Source organism: Tiliqua scincoides, chromosome 3, assembly GCF_035046505.1.
Source record: "Tiliqua scincoides isolate rTilSci1 chromosome 3, rTilSci1.hap2, whole genome shotgun sequence".
Classification (NCBI taxonomy): domain Eukaryota; kingdom Metazoa; phylum Chordata; class Lepidosauria; order Squamata; family Scincidae; genus Tiliqua; species Tiliqua scincoides.
Window position 1 is genome coordinate 12,679,221 of NC_089823.1, and position 16,487 is coordinate 12,695,707.

At 46.9% G+C, this 16,487-nt stretch overlaps 1 pseudogene; it reads right to left on the reverse strand.

Annotated features, from left to right (window-relative positions):
* Positions 1-12,562: 12,562 nt before the first annotated feature.
* Positions 12,563-12,679, reverse strand: LOC136646892 (5S ribosomal RNA; annotated as a pseudogene).
* Positions 12,680-16,487: the final 3,808 nt, after the last annotated feature.

Consider the following 16,487-nt stretch of genomic DNA (forward strand, 5'->3'; position numbering starts at 1 on the left):
CATGTATAACAAGGATGGACCTGTAAGCACAAAACACCTAGTGTGCTACATGTTGGCAACCTTCAGTCTCGAAATACTATGGTATCGCGCTCTGAAAGGTGGTTCTGGAACAGTATCTAGTGTGGCTGAAAAGGCCAATTCGGGAGTGACAATCCCTTCCACACTGGGAGCAAGTGTAATCTGTCCCTGGTCTGTCTCCCTGGCTATGGGCCTTCCTTCTTTGCCTCTTTGCCTCAGACTGTTGGCCAAGTGTCTCTTCAAACTGGGAAAGGCCATGCTGCACAGGCTGCCTCCAAGCGGGCCGCTCAGAGGCCAGGGTTTCCCACTTGTTGAGGTCCACTCCTAAGGCCTTCAGATCCCTCTTGCAGATGTCCTTGTATCGCAGCTGTGGTCTACCTGTAGGGCGCTTTCCTTGCACGAGTTCTCCATAGAGGAGATCCTTTGGGATCCGGCCATCATCCATACTCACAACCGAGCCAACGCAGGCGTCTCTGTTTCAGCAGTGCATACATGCTAGGGATTCCAGCACATTCCAGGACTGTGTTGTTTGGAACTTTGTCCTGCCAGGTGATGCCGAGAATGCGTCGGAGGCAGCGCATGTGGAAAGCGTTCAGTTTCCTCTCCTGTTGTGAGCGGAGAGTCCATGACTCGCTGCAGTACAGAAGTGTACTCAGGACGCAAGCTCTGTAGACCTGGATCTTGGTATGTTCCGTCAGCTTCTTGTTGGACCAGACTCTCTTTGTGAGTCTGGAAAACGTGGTAGCTGCTTTACCGATTTGTTTGTTTAGCTCGGTATCCAGAGAAAGAGTGCTGGAGATCGTTGAGCCAAGGTACACAAAGTCATGGACAACCTCCATGACTTTGGGGGAGGGGGAACCTCCTATTCCCCCAGGATTTGGAACTGGAAAGTTTGGTGTATATTTAGGACACATGAACACTTCATCTGTACACAAGTCTCCATTCAAATATGGAGCATTGGATTCCATGGGTTAATTAGGGGTGGTGTGATTATATCGGCTACCTGGCCTGTGAATCTGTGGCCTCTCAGTCCTGAAAGTAGCCGTGTATCTGGTCTGGCCCTTCAATCTCCAGGCAGGCACCAAGTACTAAGCACATGTGTTTAGATCCATGCCTCTCACATGCGTTGAATTAAACAGAATTAACAGACATAAAATATTGACCACAGAACAGATGGCATCACAGACGCCTGTCAATAAAGTGATGGTAACTGCCACGGTCAATCAGATTAAATGGAAGTAGGGGCCGATGAGACCAAAGCCAGTTAGGACAAGGAAGAAAAGAGAACTAAGAAGCAACTACCAAACAGCATCAAAACAATATCACTGCTCAACAAGGCAAGTGGGTTGTTTTTTTTGGTCATTTATTTGGCTGCTTCTAGGCAGACACTGAAATTAGAGAATATTAACTGCAGCTCTAAATGACAGCCTTAAGCTTTTCTCAGCCGTGGGTATTCACCAGCCTGCGCGGACTTTCAGCTGTGCTGCCAGCAAATTTAGCAACAACAACTTCTACAATTGCAACGCTCAGCACTTCTCTAGAGTGCTAAAACTTCATGCTGAGTGACAAGCATTTGTGACTGACAAGCATTTGACTTCCTTCGACAACGGCAGAATGGTGACAAGTCATACCGTGATGAGCAAGCCATACGGCAACAACAGAACTGGCCAAATGAACCATGTTTCAAAAGCTTTCTAGAACAAAGGATCAGGCAGTTTATGGAGACCCACATTCACACGTTACTTTCCACATATGTACAGTCTATGTACCAGTAGTGTAGCTAAGAGGGGGTGCACAACGCCAAGTTTTGTAGGGCTCCTCACTTCAGTGTGCAAGCACCTCTTCCCCTTCCCCTTTGGAGCTGTTCTGGACTGCTAGAGCAAAATGGAGATGTATGGAGAGGAGGAGGGGCTGCTTGTACGCTGCGGTGAGGCTCCCTGCAAAACTTAGTGTTGTGCACCCCCTCTAGCTACGCTACTGGTCAAGTCTAAGTCTGAATGAAATTACTGGGCTATAACTTAGTCATGACTAATAGTGGTGCACCTTTAGCGTTGCCATTACTGGACTTAGAGCCCAATCCTATGCATGTCTACTCAGAAGTAAGTCCAATTATAGTCAATGGGGCTTACTTCCAGTTAAGTGTGGATAGGATTGCAGCCTTACTACAGTGAATCATGAGATTTGCCACCATAGGCCCAGGAGAGGATTGGGGCTTCACTTTCTCTGGATTGAGGCCTTGTAACTTTTTCAAACAAGATTTTTCTAGCCCTTCTCCAAGTTGTTTCTCATTTGTTCAAGTCTTCGGGGAAGCACAGCGCTCATAATAAAACATAGTATTTCAATTATTTCCTCAGCAGTACTGTGGAGAGCAAAATAATTATCTTGGTTAGTTTATATGCTCCGTACTCATCTTCCTCATCTTTCTTGTCACTAACCTGGAACGCAATATCTAAAATCTATGTAACATTTGTTTCAGTTCATATTAAGGCATAATTACTTTCCAAATCGATTGCAGCCCATTATTTATTAAAACTCAGAACTTACACTGGAGTTTTCCATTAGCTTCAACATACTGCAACAGGTCTCAGAATGACAGACCTTCCTTCTGTCATGGAAAAAGGGGGCATCCCATTGAACTTGCAAACCCAGCCTATTTCCGTTGGAATAAAGAGAAGGTCTTCTGCTGAAAACCGAAAGTAAGAGGAGGCTTGAGCCCTCCATAACTCAGGCATTGCCTCATTGCCTCATCTTTATCATTAATCCATATCGGTGGCATAGCTGGAGGGGGGAAAACACCCAGTGTGGAGGGGGGAAAAACACCCAGCTATTCCCGGCGACGGGAACAAAACGGAGCCATACGGGAATGGCTCCGAAGGGAGGGGCCGCTTGGCTCCCACCAGACTGGGTGCGCCACCCCTCCTCCAGCTACGCCACCGATCCATATTTTATATATTTCTCTTCTTTAAAGATGTTTGTGCTGCCCTTCAAACAAATTTCTAGGGTGGTTTTCAAAATGATAATAAAATCACGATTTAAAAATGCAAACATCCAGTCATGTCCCATCATGGTTGGCAACCTTCAGTCTTGAAAGACTATGGTATAAGCCTACAGCACCTGGTATTCCCAAGCGGTCTCCCATCTAAGTACTGACCAGGCCTGACCCTGCTTAGCTTCCGAGATCAGACAAGATCAGGCATGTGCTGAGGCAATACATGGCCGGGGCGCTGGGTCTGTTCAGCAAGCCACAAGTTCTCCAACTCTGCTGTTTTCATTAGTGACTCTCCTCACAGTGAATATTTATATAGGGCCAAGGCAAGAGCAATTCTCCTTGCAAATGCCTTGAATTCCATTCCACAAGCTTCATGCAGGGACTAGAGCTCACTTGTGCAGCCCATGTGTTCCAGGCAGAATGATCATGCTTAACATTGGCCCAGCGCTTTCAGAGTGTGCAAAAAAATGCTTCACATTATTCTTTATGTTGTCCTTACAACACCAGAACCAGTGGACAACCACTAAAATTGAAAATTGAGTGTTGGGAGGATAGACAAAAGAAAATATGTCTTCACTCAGCATGTAGTTAATCTGTGGAACTCCTTGCCACAGGATGTGGTGATGGCATCTGGCCTAGATGCCTTTAAAAGGGGATTGGGCAAGTTTCTGGACGAAAAATCCATCATGGGTTACCAGCCATGATGTATGTGTGTAACTACCTGATGTCAGAAAAGGGCTATGTCAGAATGCCAGATGCAAGGGAGGGCAGCAGGATGAGGTCTCTTGTTATCTTGTGTGCTCCTTGGGGCATTTGGTGGGCCACTTTGAGATACAGGAACCTGGACTAGACGGGCCTATGGTCTGATCTACCAGGGTTCTTCTTATGTTCTTAGGACTGTTGTGTAGGGTGATGGGTATCAATATCCCAATCCTGCAGACAGGAAGTTGGGACTGAGAGGTATCAGCTAGTGAAACAGCAGAGGTGAGATTAGAACCAGGGAAGTCCAGAGTCACTACTCACTCCCTGAGACAGTACACCATAGCAGTGTAGCACTGCTGTCTATCAGGTCTCAGCTTCAATCCTGACATCTCCAGGTAGGACTAGTAGAGACCTCTGTGTAAGACTTTGTTTGCAATATCTCCCCAGTTCACTGGATAGATCAGGGCTGCCCAACCCATGGCACACATGTCACTAGTGGCACATGGACGCTTTCTAAGTGGCACATACAAAGTCACCGTATATTTTTGAAAAAAAATTAAATGATAACAAAGCACAGCAACAGTTTAGAGTTGGCTCAATTTCTTTGCTACTGGTTGCACAACACGTATCATAAGAACATAAGAACATAAGAACAACCCCACTGGATCAGGCCATAGGCCCATCTAGTCCAGCTTCCTGTATCTCACAGCAGCCCACCAAATGCCCCAGGGAGCACACCAGATAACAAGAGACCTCATCCTGGTGCCCTCCCTTGCATCTGGCATTCTGACATAACCCATTTCTAAAATCAGGAGGTTGCGCATACACATCATGGCTTATACCCCGTAATGGATTTTTCCTCCAGAAACTTGTCCAATCCCCTTTGAAAGGCATCTAGGGTAGACGCCAGCACCACATCCTGCGGCAAGGAGTTCCACAGACCGACCACACGCTGAGTAAAGAAATATTTTCTTTTGTCTGTCCTAACCCGCCCCACACTCAATTTTAGTGGATGTCCCCTGGTTCTGGTATTATGTGAGAGTGTAAAGAGCATCTCCCTATCCACTCTGTCCATCCCCTGCATAATTTTGTATGTTTCAATCATGTCCCCCTTCAGGCATCTCTTTTCTAGGCTGAAGAGGCCCAAACGCCGTAGCCTTTCCTCATAAGGAAGGTGCCCCAGCCCCGTAATCATCTTAGTCGCTCTCTTAATCATCTTAGTCGCTCTCTTCAGTGTCCAAGTTTCTAATGCTGCAATGGGTGCATTCAGTGTGCTTTTTTTTTTTTTTTTTTTGCTTTGGTTGGAAAATGGAAAGTGGAAAAAGAATGATGTACAGGAGAGAAAGCCAATAGGGTGAGCACTGGTAAGCTGCATTCCGCTAACTGATCACTCGCTTACCCAAGAAGACGAGATTAGTGGAGCACTGAAGAGGCAAGCTGTAGTAGGCTGCAGGAGCCAAGCTGGTCTGCATAGAGATGGCAAATGAGATCAGCAAAGTCCAGGTGGTCCATATTGAACTTAACCGTTTTTCAGGCAACATGGGATCCAATATACCCCTGTCTGTAAATGTGGGTCTCTTTCATCTTTTGGTGGCCTCAGGATCTGCTGTAGCTTGACTGTTGGTGACATATGGAGCTTCTTTGGGGCTGTCTCCAAGCAGGTGGGGCAAGGGGAGATCACTCTGTGCTCTGGTCCCATCACTTTCTCTTCTCTCTCTCTCCTTTCTCCTCATTTCGCTCTGCTGTTTTCCTGAGTCTCTCCTGGGTCTCTTTTTGACCTTCTCCACTCCTTGCCTCTCACCTCTTTCCTTGTTCCCTCTTCTGCCCCCCTGCCCTCCTTCTGGCCCCACCACTCTAGCCTAGCCTTGCTGTCAGCTAGGTAGCTGATTTTATCTTTAACTGGGTTGGCATCGGGCAATCATGTCATCACCCAGCTGAGAGATGGACCACGCTGTCATGAGGACTCTTCACCACTACGATGATGGGTGGACTGGACACCAGACCCCACAGGCATAATGGCATTTTTAATCCCAGACAACTTGTAAAATACACATTTCTCTATCTCTGGTACAGCCAGATCCTTTCTTAGACTGTTTCTCTATTAGAAAGTAATTGACTTGACATGACTTATTTCTTCACTACCTCTAGTACCACGAAATCCTCTACTGGAAATGAGGTCCCCAGCCTCACCCTGCCTTCTAGCTTGTCTTGTGACATACTTTTCCAATGTTCTACTGGTTTGGGCAAGTCTCTCAAGCTTCAGGGACATTACTAGAATACCATCTACATGCTCCTTTGATGCTATTCTCAGTTGCATGGTGTTGCTGTCATCAGCCTGCCTCCAGGAAAAATGAGATCCCTTCCCTACGCTTCCAGTAAGAATGCATTTACACGTCTGCAAGACTTCCTGGCTTGTCCATTTGCTTCTCTCCCCCCCACCTCCCACCCACCCACCTTTTCCTTTCCATGGGGAGGAAGCAATGACTACATACTACAGCATGGAGCGCCAAGTCAAAAACGTGCATTAAGACTGGAAGCAGGTCTGCTTAGTCAATAGGTTTCATGACAGCATTACAATGATATAGTACCTGGCCTACTGGGTAGGCTTAACTGGCTCCCCCGGGCGTTTATCCTCATAAATTTTCTGCGGGCTTCTTAAATATTAATAATGATTCTTCTTTCCATTTTGCTCTTTGACCGTGCGGTAGGTCTCAAAGCACTCACTCCCCAGCGCCTGAGGAGTCATGGGGCAGGAATGGATCTCCTGAGTAATAAAATCCAACCCTACATCCTGTGGCAAGAGACATGAACTCTTCTTAGACACGTCAACCTGCAACAAGGGTGACCCACAAGCACCAGCACAGTTTCACCCAAATCCAAGCACATTCTCCACAAATCCTTCTCCAGAATTCTTTATCCTGTCTCAACTGGGATCCACCCCTGGCTGCAGGCCCAGGCACCACCATGCAGAATCCAAGTCAGGTTTCACCTGACAAAGCAGTTCTCATGAACTGTTGCTTAACGGTATTTAAACTTGCTCAACGATCCTTCCAGTATTGCTACAAAAGGGATAGTTCCGGTTCTTCTTAAAAAACCACCTCAATGTTTCGTTTGGGTGCCATGATTTTCAGTCATAGTGCCCAGGTTATGGCATTCCAAACCCTGGGAGACATGCATGGCCCTCTGCCCTTTGCTGGTATTACAGCACGTTGTTAAGTTCTTTCTGCAGGACTTAACAGAAAGTCCAGTTCACTGTGCTATGGCATTCTGAGCATGCCAGACAGTCACTGGCAGCTCCTCAGGGGGACATTCATCACATTCCCCCAGGTAAGGTAAGACACCCACAATGGGTCTACTTTGTGCCTGCTATTTAGCTGGTGCAGAGTAAAACAGCCCCATGTTGGGCTAGGAGGCCCAGCGTGGGGCTGTGGATCCTGCAGGGCAAAACTCCACCAGTCCCTCCCCCTGCCCCGCTGTCCCCCCATCCTCCTCCTGCCCCAGAACGCCTCCCTTATGCCCCTACTTACCTCTCCGCCACCAGGCACTTGCCTGGAGCTCCAGGCAGTGGTCACCTGACCTCTGCCTGAGGCTGGTTCAGCGTGGGCTCCTGCTGAGCCAGCACCCATGCTGGTCTTGCAGTAAGTGTTGCAGGTGCAAACCGGTCTGGATTGGGCCCTAACTCCACACACAGCAATTCATCAATGCTATCGTGGCATCCACAATATCCCACGGAGCTTTGGCATGCTCAGGCCTCCTTGGGATAAGAAACATTTGTTCCCTTGCCCAGGGGTAAGCCCGAGCAGCTGCCATGGGTCCACTCAGACCTGCACCAGCAATACTGCTGGAGCAAGTTCACATTGACCCAGGAAGGTGGATCAGGCCCAGGAAGAGGGTTAGAATTCATTGGGCATTCTGCCACTGAACCCACATCTTTCCGGGGCCCAATTGCCCTCCTCCTTGTTCCATCTCCTCCTCATGATTCTGAGCTGGGTGGACCAACATTTGCATAAGCATTGGAGACAACAACGTGTAGACCTTTAGAATCTTCTGTCACTGCTTTCACATCGCATACAAAGGGGCAATGAGCTACGGCAACACCACGCGTGAACATTTGCTTTCAATAAGCAACATCTCCCAGATGAAAACTGTAATAAAAATCAACATAGAACAATTGCCTTTTAAAGGAGCTAATAAATGTCTGTTAAATAAAATCTATAGTATGAAAAAAGAATATCTGTTATCAACAGCTGACGGAAAACATGTTCGTGCATGCTTGCAAATATACATTGCATTCCAAAGGCTCATTTTCAGGGCTTATTTCCCATCCAGTCTTAATTTGCAAACGCTGTTGATATTTCCAGGACCTCATTAGCATAGACTATACGCTCTATAAATTATACCTTCTGTGGTATGGAGAAAAGGAATTGTTCAAGGACATTCTAGAAGAATACTGACATATTAAAAAAAAAAAAAAGATATTAAGCTTCAATTGTTCGATCAGCAGTCTCAACCCCCATCAACCAAAGCTATGTTCTGGGGCTCCGAGATTACAAAACTGCTGTAAATGCTAAAGCTTAGTTAGGATTGGGCAGTTCATTTGTTATTTTACTGCAATAATTTTACGCAAATTATTTGCGTATAATTAAAAATAATTAATTATTATTATTTGGAGAGCATTGCTCTCCAAATGCTTGAGGAGGCTTACAAAATTCATGAAAACCCAATAATAATAATAATAATAATAATAATAATAATAATAATAATAATAAATAAAAGTGGGGAGGGGGCTTATCTCATAGTTGTGCAGAGCAGGGAACTTATTTTATTTTAATTAATTGTTTTTAAAATATAAAAAGAGCATCAGTGTTCCTTCTAGTGGCTTATTCTTCCCACAAAACCCAGACACATGCAATGGTAAAATACGCCTTGCTGGACTAAACAACTGAACAATAAAACAAGAGGAACCTGCAAATAGCATACCTTTCATTAAATACAAGTGTGTATGAGTGAGTGTGTGTATGTATCTATATGTATCTACATGTGTGTATATATACATATATATACATATACACATGCATATATGGGCATAGCTAGAGGAGGTGCAAAACATGTGGCCCATCCCCCTTCCTTTTGGAGGCATTCTGAGCAGAGGGAACAAAACAGAGGCCTGTGTTCCACGGTCTGTGATGACTCCAAAGAGAGGAATAGGGGCTGCTTTCATGGCGCATTCAGGCACCTGCAAAACGTAGTGTTTTACACCCCCTCTAGCTACACCACTGGATATGTCCACATACCAATTCAGAAGAGAAATTCTGGCAAAAAGATATGAAAGTTGACAACAAGGGATGTGAAAAAAGGAAAATGAGCAATGCCTAGTCTAAAACATCAAGGCAAAGAGTAAAAACGTCTTTAAATACATCAAAATCAGGAAACCTGCCAGGGAGGCAGTTGGACTGTTAGATAAAGAGGGATAAAAGCAAAGTTTAAAGAAAATATGGAGACTGCAGAGAAGCTGAATTAATTTTTTGCATCTGCCAAAAACGTTTTGCCTTATAGAAAGACGTATGGCAGAAACCTGTGCCTGAACTGATCTTCTCCGGGAAGGAGTCTGAAGAACTAGTCAAACGGAAGAGGCAAGGGATGAGACTCAAGAGCGTACTGACAAATTTTTAAGCAGTAATAAATCACTGGGTCCAGATGGCATCCACCCAAGAATTCTTATGGAACTCAAATATGAAAATGTTGATCTCCTGACAAAAATATGTAACCTATCCTCTAAATCAGGGGTGTCAAACATAAAGCCCGTGGGCCAAATGAGGCCCCCGGAAGCAATTTATCCAGCCCGCATTATAATTGGGCTCTCCCAGCTTGATAACTGGGGTCTCTCATATCTTGAAAATATGAATGAGATTTGCACATTTTCTCCTCAGTCGTTTGCAACTAATGAGTTCCTATGTGAGAACAAAGTGCTTATTTCTGGTCATCATCTGCTTAATGATGTCACTTTCTGCTTAACGATGTCACTTCTGGCCCTCAGTCGATACCATGAATGCTAACTTCGGCCCTCCGTATGAAACATGCTTGACATCCCTGCTCTAAATCATCCTCTATGCCAGAAGACTCGAAAGTAGCCAAGGTATCACCAACATTTAAAAAGCAATTCAGAGGGAACTAGGAAATTGCAAGCTGGTCAGCTTAATTTCCGTTTCAGGTGAACTGGTGGAAAGTATAACACAGTCCTGGAGAGGGGAAAAAACACCTTTCTCTTTGCCAAGGATGCTTGAACGAATTTAAGATATTTTTGGGGTGCTGAATCCAAAACAGGTATCACTTTTGCTCAATGGGCTGTAGTTCTGAGGTACGTCATATCCACCTTATCTGCTGATTCAAGCAGCTTCCTCAAGAAGAAGTAAATGCCATGATTTCCTCACGAGGAAGCTGCTTGAATCAGCAGATATGGTGACTGCTGTACACCCAAAACTAGAGCCCACTGGGCAAAACCAATGACATTTTTGGTTTTATATACCAAAGAATAGGTTTAACTTTTATGACCACAACATGTGTATTGGCCTGGGTAAAGATAAAATGCGTATAGAAGAATGAACTTTGCTGAAGGGAGAATCAAATGTTATGTCAGAACCCAAATCCAAATTCTTCATGGATCCTCTTCCTCCTGGCCTCCAGGACTTCTGGTCTCTCCTCAAGTAACCCATTGCCAAAATAATGCGATGCCAATCACAGTTATGTTTGTGAGTTTCAGCCTACCTAACTTTGAATGCCTTTAGGCCAGGGATGGCCAGACTTTCCACTTTAAGGCTCCTGGACCTTTAACAATATGTAAAAGAAAGAATTTCAGCAGGTGCATCTCACAGATGACAAGTTACAACTACTGAAATTCCTTCCTTTACACCAGGGGTGTCCAAACTTTTTGGCAGGAGGGCAACATCATCACTCTGACACTAAGTCGGGGGCCGGGGGAAAAAAGAATTAATTTACATTCCAAATTTGAATAAATTTACATAAATGAATATATTAGAGATGGAACTTATGAATGTATGAAGGTCTTGCAATAGGTCAAGGTCTATAAAAGGCCTTGCAGAAAGCAAGGCCAGCCTTTCCTTTGCTGTATCACAAATGTGACACAGCAAGCAGTGGAGGGAGCCCTTGGCCCACAGCTCACACAAGAGGTCAAACAGTCACCCTCACGCAGAGAGCAGTTGTGTCGGGCCAGCAGGGGCTGCAGTAAGTATCTAGAGGGCCAGAGGCTCATTGGAGACTGGAGGTATCCTGCAGGCTGAATGGGAGTCCTTGAGAGCCACAAGTGGCCCCAGGACCAGGGTTTCAGCACCCCTGCTCTACACAATTGGTAGACCACTCTTCATGCAGTGGTGTAACTAGGAGGAATGGGGGGTATGGGGCGCACCAGGTGATGCACATGGGGGGTGACATACTACTGTCCAAAATTTTAATAATATTTGTACTTTTTCAAATAATACCATTATGTTATATATCATTCAATGTGCAATTTCATGTAGAATGCGACAAAACAAGCCGTGTTTAAATAACTCTCTCAAACACTGTACCCAAAAAACCAGTGGGGGCAGAGCAATGGTGCATCACCACACCCACCACCTGGGCCGTTGCCCCGCCCACTGTATGGGAGGAAGTCCATCATGGGGTGATGTGCTGGCCTCCAGCACTGGGTGACGTGAACCCTAGTGACAACACTGGGTCCAGGAGCCCTAAAGCTGAAAGGTTGACTACCCCTGCTTTAGGCCACTCAGATAAACAAGTCTATACTACATTGTGACAGAGATTTGAATGCATTTCTATTTCTCCCAGATTTTTGTTGTTAAGCAACTGTACACACCAAGACATGGTGCACACTGGCCAATTAAAAGACATTAACAGAACAGAATATGATGGAAGTGTTGCTCATTAATAAGAACATAAGAACATAAGAACAGCCCCACTGGATCAGGCCATAGGCCCATCTAGTCCAGCTTCCTGTATCTCACAGCGGCCTACCAAATGCCCCAGGGAGCACACCAGATAACAAGAGACCTCATCCTGGTGCTCTCCCCTACATCTGGCATTCTGACTTAACCCATTCCTAAAATCAGGAGGTTGCGCCTAATATTTTCTTGCAGCCTAGCGGGAAGGCCCTGATGCTATCAATGTCATCCCTTCTTCTGTCGAACCTTAATTTAATCTTTTCTGTACAAATTAGCCTCTTTTCTAACATTTTTGCAATCACTTAAGAACATAAGAACAGCCCCGCTGAATCAGGCCATAGGCCCATCTAGTCCAGCTTCCTGTATCTCACAGCGGCCCACCAAATGCCCCAGGGAGCACACCAGATAACAAGAGACCTGCAAGGCATTCTGGGAATTGTAGTTAAGAACATAAGAACAGCCCCACTGGATCAGGCCATAGGCCCATCTAGTCCAGCTTCCTGTATCTCACAGCGGCCCACCAAATGCCCCAGGGAGCACACCAGGTAACAAGAGACCGTATCCTGGTGCCCTCCCTTGCATCTGGCATTCTGACATAACCCATTTCTAAAATCAGGAGGTTGCGCATACACATCATGGTTTGTACCCCGTAATGGATTTTTCCTCCGGAAACATGTCCAATCCCCTTCTAAAGGCGTCCAGGCTAGACGCCATCACCAAATCTTGTGGCAAGGAGTTCCACAGACCGACCACTTATTCTCATATTTGCATTTGCAAATAGCAGCGTTGCTAACTCTTTTGGATCCTGGTTCTCCACCTTTCTGTTGCTCACTCACCATGAGAACCCTGCTCCACTGATGATGGTTGGCAACCTTTAGTCTCGAAAAACTATGGTATAAGCCTACAGCACCCAGTATTCCCAGGCGGTCTCCCATCCAAGTACTAACCAGGCCTGACCCTGCTTAGCTTCCGAGATCAGACGAGATCGGGCATGTGCAGGGTAACAGTTGCTAACTGTCTTGCTGTCAATTAGAGAAGCATCACTATGGCTGCAAATGACTTTGTTTCCAGTCCACAATTCCCCAACTGGGAAAAAGACATCCTGTGGCATTTGCCATCCACTGGATGATTGCCTGCTGCTTCAAGGGTTGGGGGAAGCTTCTATCTCTGTCTACTGTCTCCTCCTCCCTTCCCCATGATGAGGTCTCTTTCCTTGATAGAAGAGGGAAGCAGACCACATTCCCTCCTGCTGCTGATCACTCCACCTTTGTTTGAGGGAGTGTGAGGCCTCCCTGTGGGGGAAGGGGAGGGCCTGCCCAGCCTTTCCGAGGGGGACCCCCTTGTGGAGGCCTCAGACTAGTTCCCCAGAAGAAAGGGGGGTTGTATCACCCAGCTCCCCCTCTTTGGGTTGGCAGCATTTGCCAGAGTCAGGAGCAGGGGCTGCTGTCAGCAGATCCTCCTACCTGCTCTTCTAACTCCCAACTGCCTTGTCATCCCTGGCCTCCAGGTTTATGTAGGGCAGACCCCTCCCTTTGGCCCCTCCGCTTCCCTCACAGGGATGGCACGAAAAGGGCCTATCTCTGGGATTGCCCTCCCTGGGATTACCAGCACTCCTCCCCTTCCTCTATCTGTTTCCCTCCCACCTCCTCTCACCTGGAGCTGCCAGGGTTGCTCCTGAAATGGCTGGGGTGGCTGCTGCCTCTGCTCTGGTCTCTGCCTTTGGGGGGTGGGCTGGCCCTGCCCACCTGGGTCCTGTAGCTCTGCAGACGACATCAGGAGGTACAGCTGTGGGCTCCCGATGTCTTAGCCAGGTGCCCTGCCTGGCAAGGCAGGCCCCAGCTGGCTGGGCGAGGGAGTGCTCCCCTTCTCCCCCGAGGTGGGGGAGGGGCAGCTGCCCAGCAGCCAAATGGCCTGCATCCCATCTCCCCCCCCTCCTCCTCCAAGGCAGAGGGAGAAGTGGGGGGTTCGGCACGCAGTGTTCCTCTGCTGCGCTTTGCCGCCCAAAGGAGTGCCCAGGCAGCATATGGGGAGGTGGCCCCATGCTCCACCTGCTTCCTCCCTGATCCTCTGACCCAGAAGTCCTCTCCCTGGGTAAGCTGGGGACCTGTGGGAGGAGGGGAACCCTGACAGGGAGCATGAGAAAACATGGAGAGAAGGTTCAGATGATCAACCCATTGGCATTTTGCAAGCATTTCCAATGACCACCCACAAAAGACCTTGAGGTTTTGTGAATGAATGCACTGCCTCCTACTAACCTCCCATTTAGTCTAGTACTGTCAACACTGATTGCAAAGTGTCTCCAGAGTTCTAGATGGGAGTCTTTTCCAGCCCTATCTGAGAACTGGAGACCTTTTATAAGCAAAGTATGTGCTCTACTACAAAAGTATGTGCTCAAAGTATGAGCACAAAGTATGTGCTCAACTCACTCCCAAACTGGCCTTTTCAGCCACACTAGAGACTGTTCCAGAACCACCATGCAGAGTGTGATACCACAGTCTTCTGAGACTGAAGGATGCCAACTTATGTACTCTACTACTAAGTTACAGCCCCCTCCCCAAGGGAACCCAAATGAACTTATGAGATGTGTGAAGTAGTGTTTGGCCACCCTTGGTGTCAAAGGACAAATAGGTTGGTGCAAAGCAAATATTTTCCAGGAAGGGTGTTCCACAGCTGAGCAGGGCTAGGTTACACTAGTGCAGAGCCTATAGCATATTAATAAAGGGCCCTTAAATTAACACACACACACACACACAAGCGCTCTCTTTCCTCAAGAACTGACTGTAGTACTCTGTATATTCAAACACCTGGTTACTGCTCTTTGGAATTTTATAACAGGCTAATATTTAGGCTAAGGCAGTGGTTCCCAAATTGTGAGCCGTGACTCCACGTGGAGCCATGGCAACCGGCCAGGGGAACAGGAGAATCCTCACTAAAAACCTGCCACCATATACAATGTGTAGGAATGTAGCCCTAATCAGGACCTAGTAGATCAAGGGCAGTGATGTTACTAAGGGGTTGATGGGAGTGTAGGTCACACCTGGTGACGCACACAGGAGGGTGACACTACTACTAGCCAAAATGTTTAAAATCTTGGCATTTTCAAATAATACCATCATGTTATAGATCAATCAATGTGTAATTTTATGCATAACACAATGAAATAAACAGCATTGACATATCTCCATTCTATCAAGTTATAGCTAAAAAACCAGCAAGGGCAGGATGATGATATATCACCAAGCCCACTGCCCAGAGCATTGCCTCACCCACTGCGTGGGAGGAGGTCCATCACAGGGGTGACATGCTGGCTTCCCACACTGTTTGAAGCAAACCCTAGTGACACCACTGGTCAAGGGAGCCGCCAGTTGAAAAAGTTTTGGAATACTGGGGTAAGGAATATTGAAGAAAGCAAGGCTGGAGGGGCCTGCAAAGCACCACAAAAATGTTTACTAGGCATGAATAGCATTTCAGTGGATTCCCACCACCACCACCTTAAGAGCATAGCACAGAAGAACAGACCAAAGAGAGTGCAACTCATCATTTGCTTGTACAGAATGTGGACATTTTGTGGGTGCGGAAGCCATGTGTTTAGACATGGATCCCATGGCACAACCTCACCTGCCCCATTCTCTCCTCAGACTTACTCCAGCTATAGAACTGGTGTGGGTCCGAGACCCATAGATCACCAGGAGGCCTATGCAAAGGTAAGTAGAAAATACTTCTCTCTGGCTGGCCTCTTGATTCCCTTCCCCCACAATGGATGCAGCATGAGCTTCATCCACACGCTGCATCACCAGTAACGGAGGTTATCACATCACTGAGCCTCTGGGTACCTGCCCCCCCCCAGCTAACTCTCCTAACACTCGATTTTAGACATGGATCTCAAGACAGGATTCCCCTGGCACAAAGACACTCCATCCCCCTTCCCTATCCAGAATGCCCCTTGCATGGGAGGAGGGTGGGGGAGACATGGAGGGTTGGAAAAGAAGCAATAGGTTCCTGGCACATGTTGATGCTGCTGTCATGTCTCCATGAAGCCACTGGGTGCAGGACCCTCAAAAATGTGGGGCCTGTAGTATTTGCTGCTTTTGCTACTGTATTAATCCGGCCCTGCAGCTGAGGTGCTACCAAAAAATATCCGCTGTCCTAGTTGTAACCAACTCTGCAAAACGGAGGAGCACCAGAGCAGGGTCTTGAACAATGAGCTCAATGAACTCACCCAGGTTCATAGAGGAGAAACCAGTTATACAGATCTCTTAGGCAAAATGCCAGCGATTCTACAAGGAGTTGCAGCACTAGTCACAGTAGTGGGAATCTTCAGTAGTTCAATTTATCTCATACTAGTTGTAACATCACACTGATGTTTCCACCCAGTGCTGGTGCAGGTTACTGAAGGGGGCAGGACAGGGGCAAATAGATCCACCACACCATGGTGCCTCCAGATGGCACATTGGGGACTACCGATGCCACTGATACTGAAGGTTCATGGATTGGCTCAATCAGGTAGGCTGGATGTAAGACCCATAGATGTGAGACTCCCTGACCATGAATCAATTCCCAGTTTGGCCAACTCCCAACACCACCTCTGCTTCCATCCAATCTGAATATCACTCTCTTCTTTCCATCTCCATAGTAGACAGAGCAGCAGAATGGCCCCCTTGTTTTCCCTTCATGTACCACTAAAGGACCACTAATAAGCCATCAGGTTTATTTTACTTTGGTTTTGGTTAGCAACCTTCAGTCTCAAAAGACTATGGTATAAGCCTACAGCACCTGGTATTTCGGGGCGGTCTCCCATCCAAGTACTAACCAGGCCTGACCCT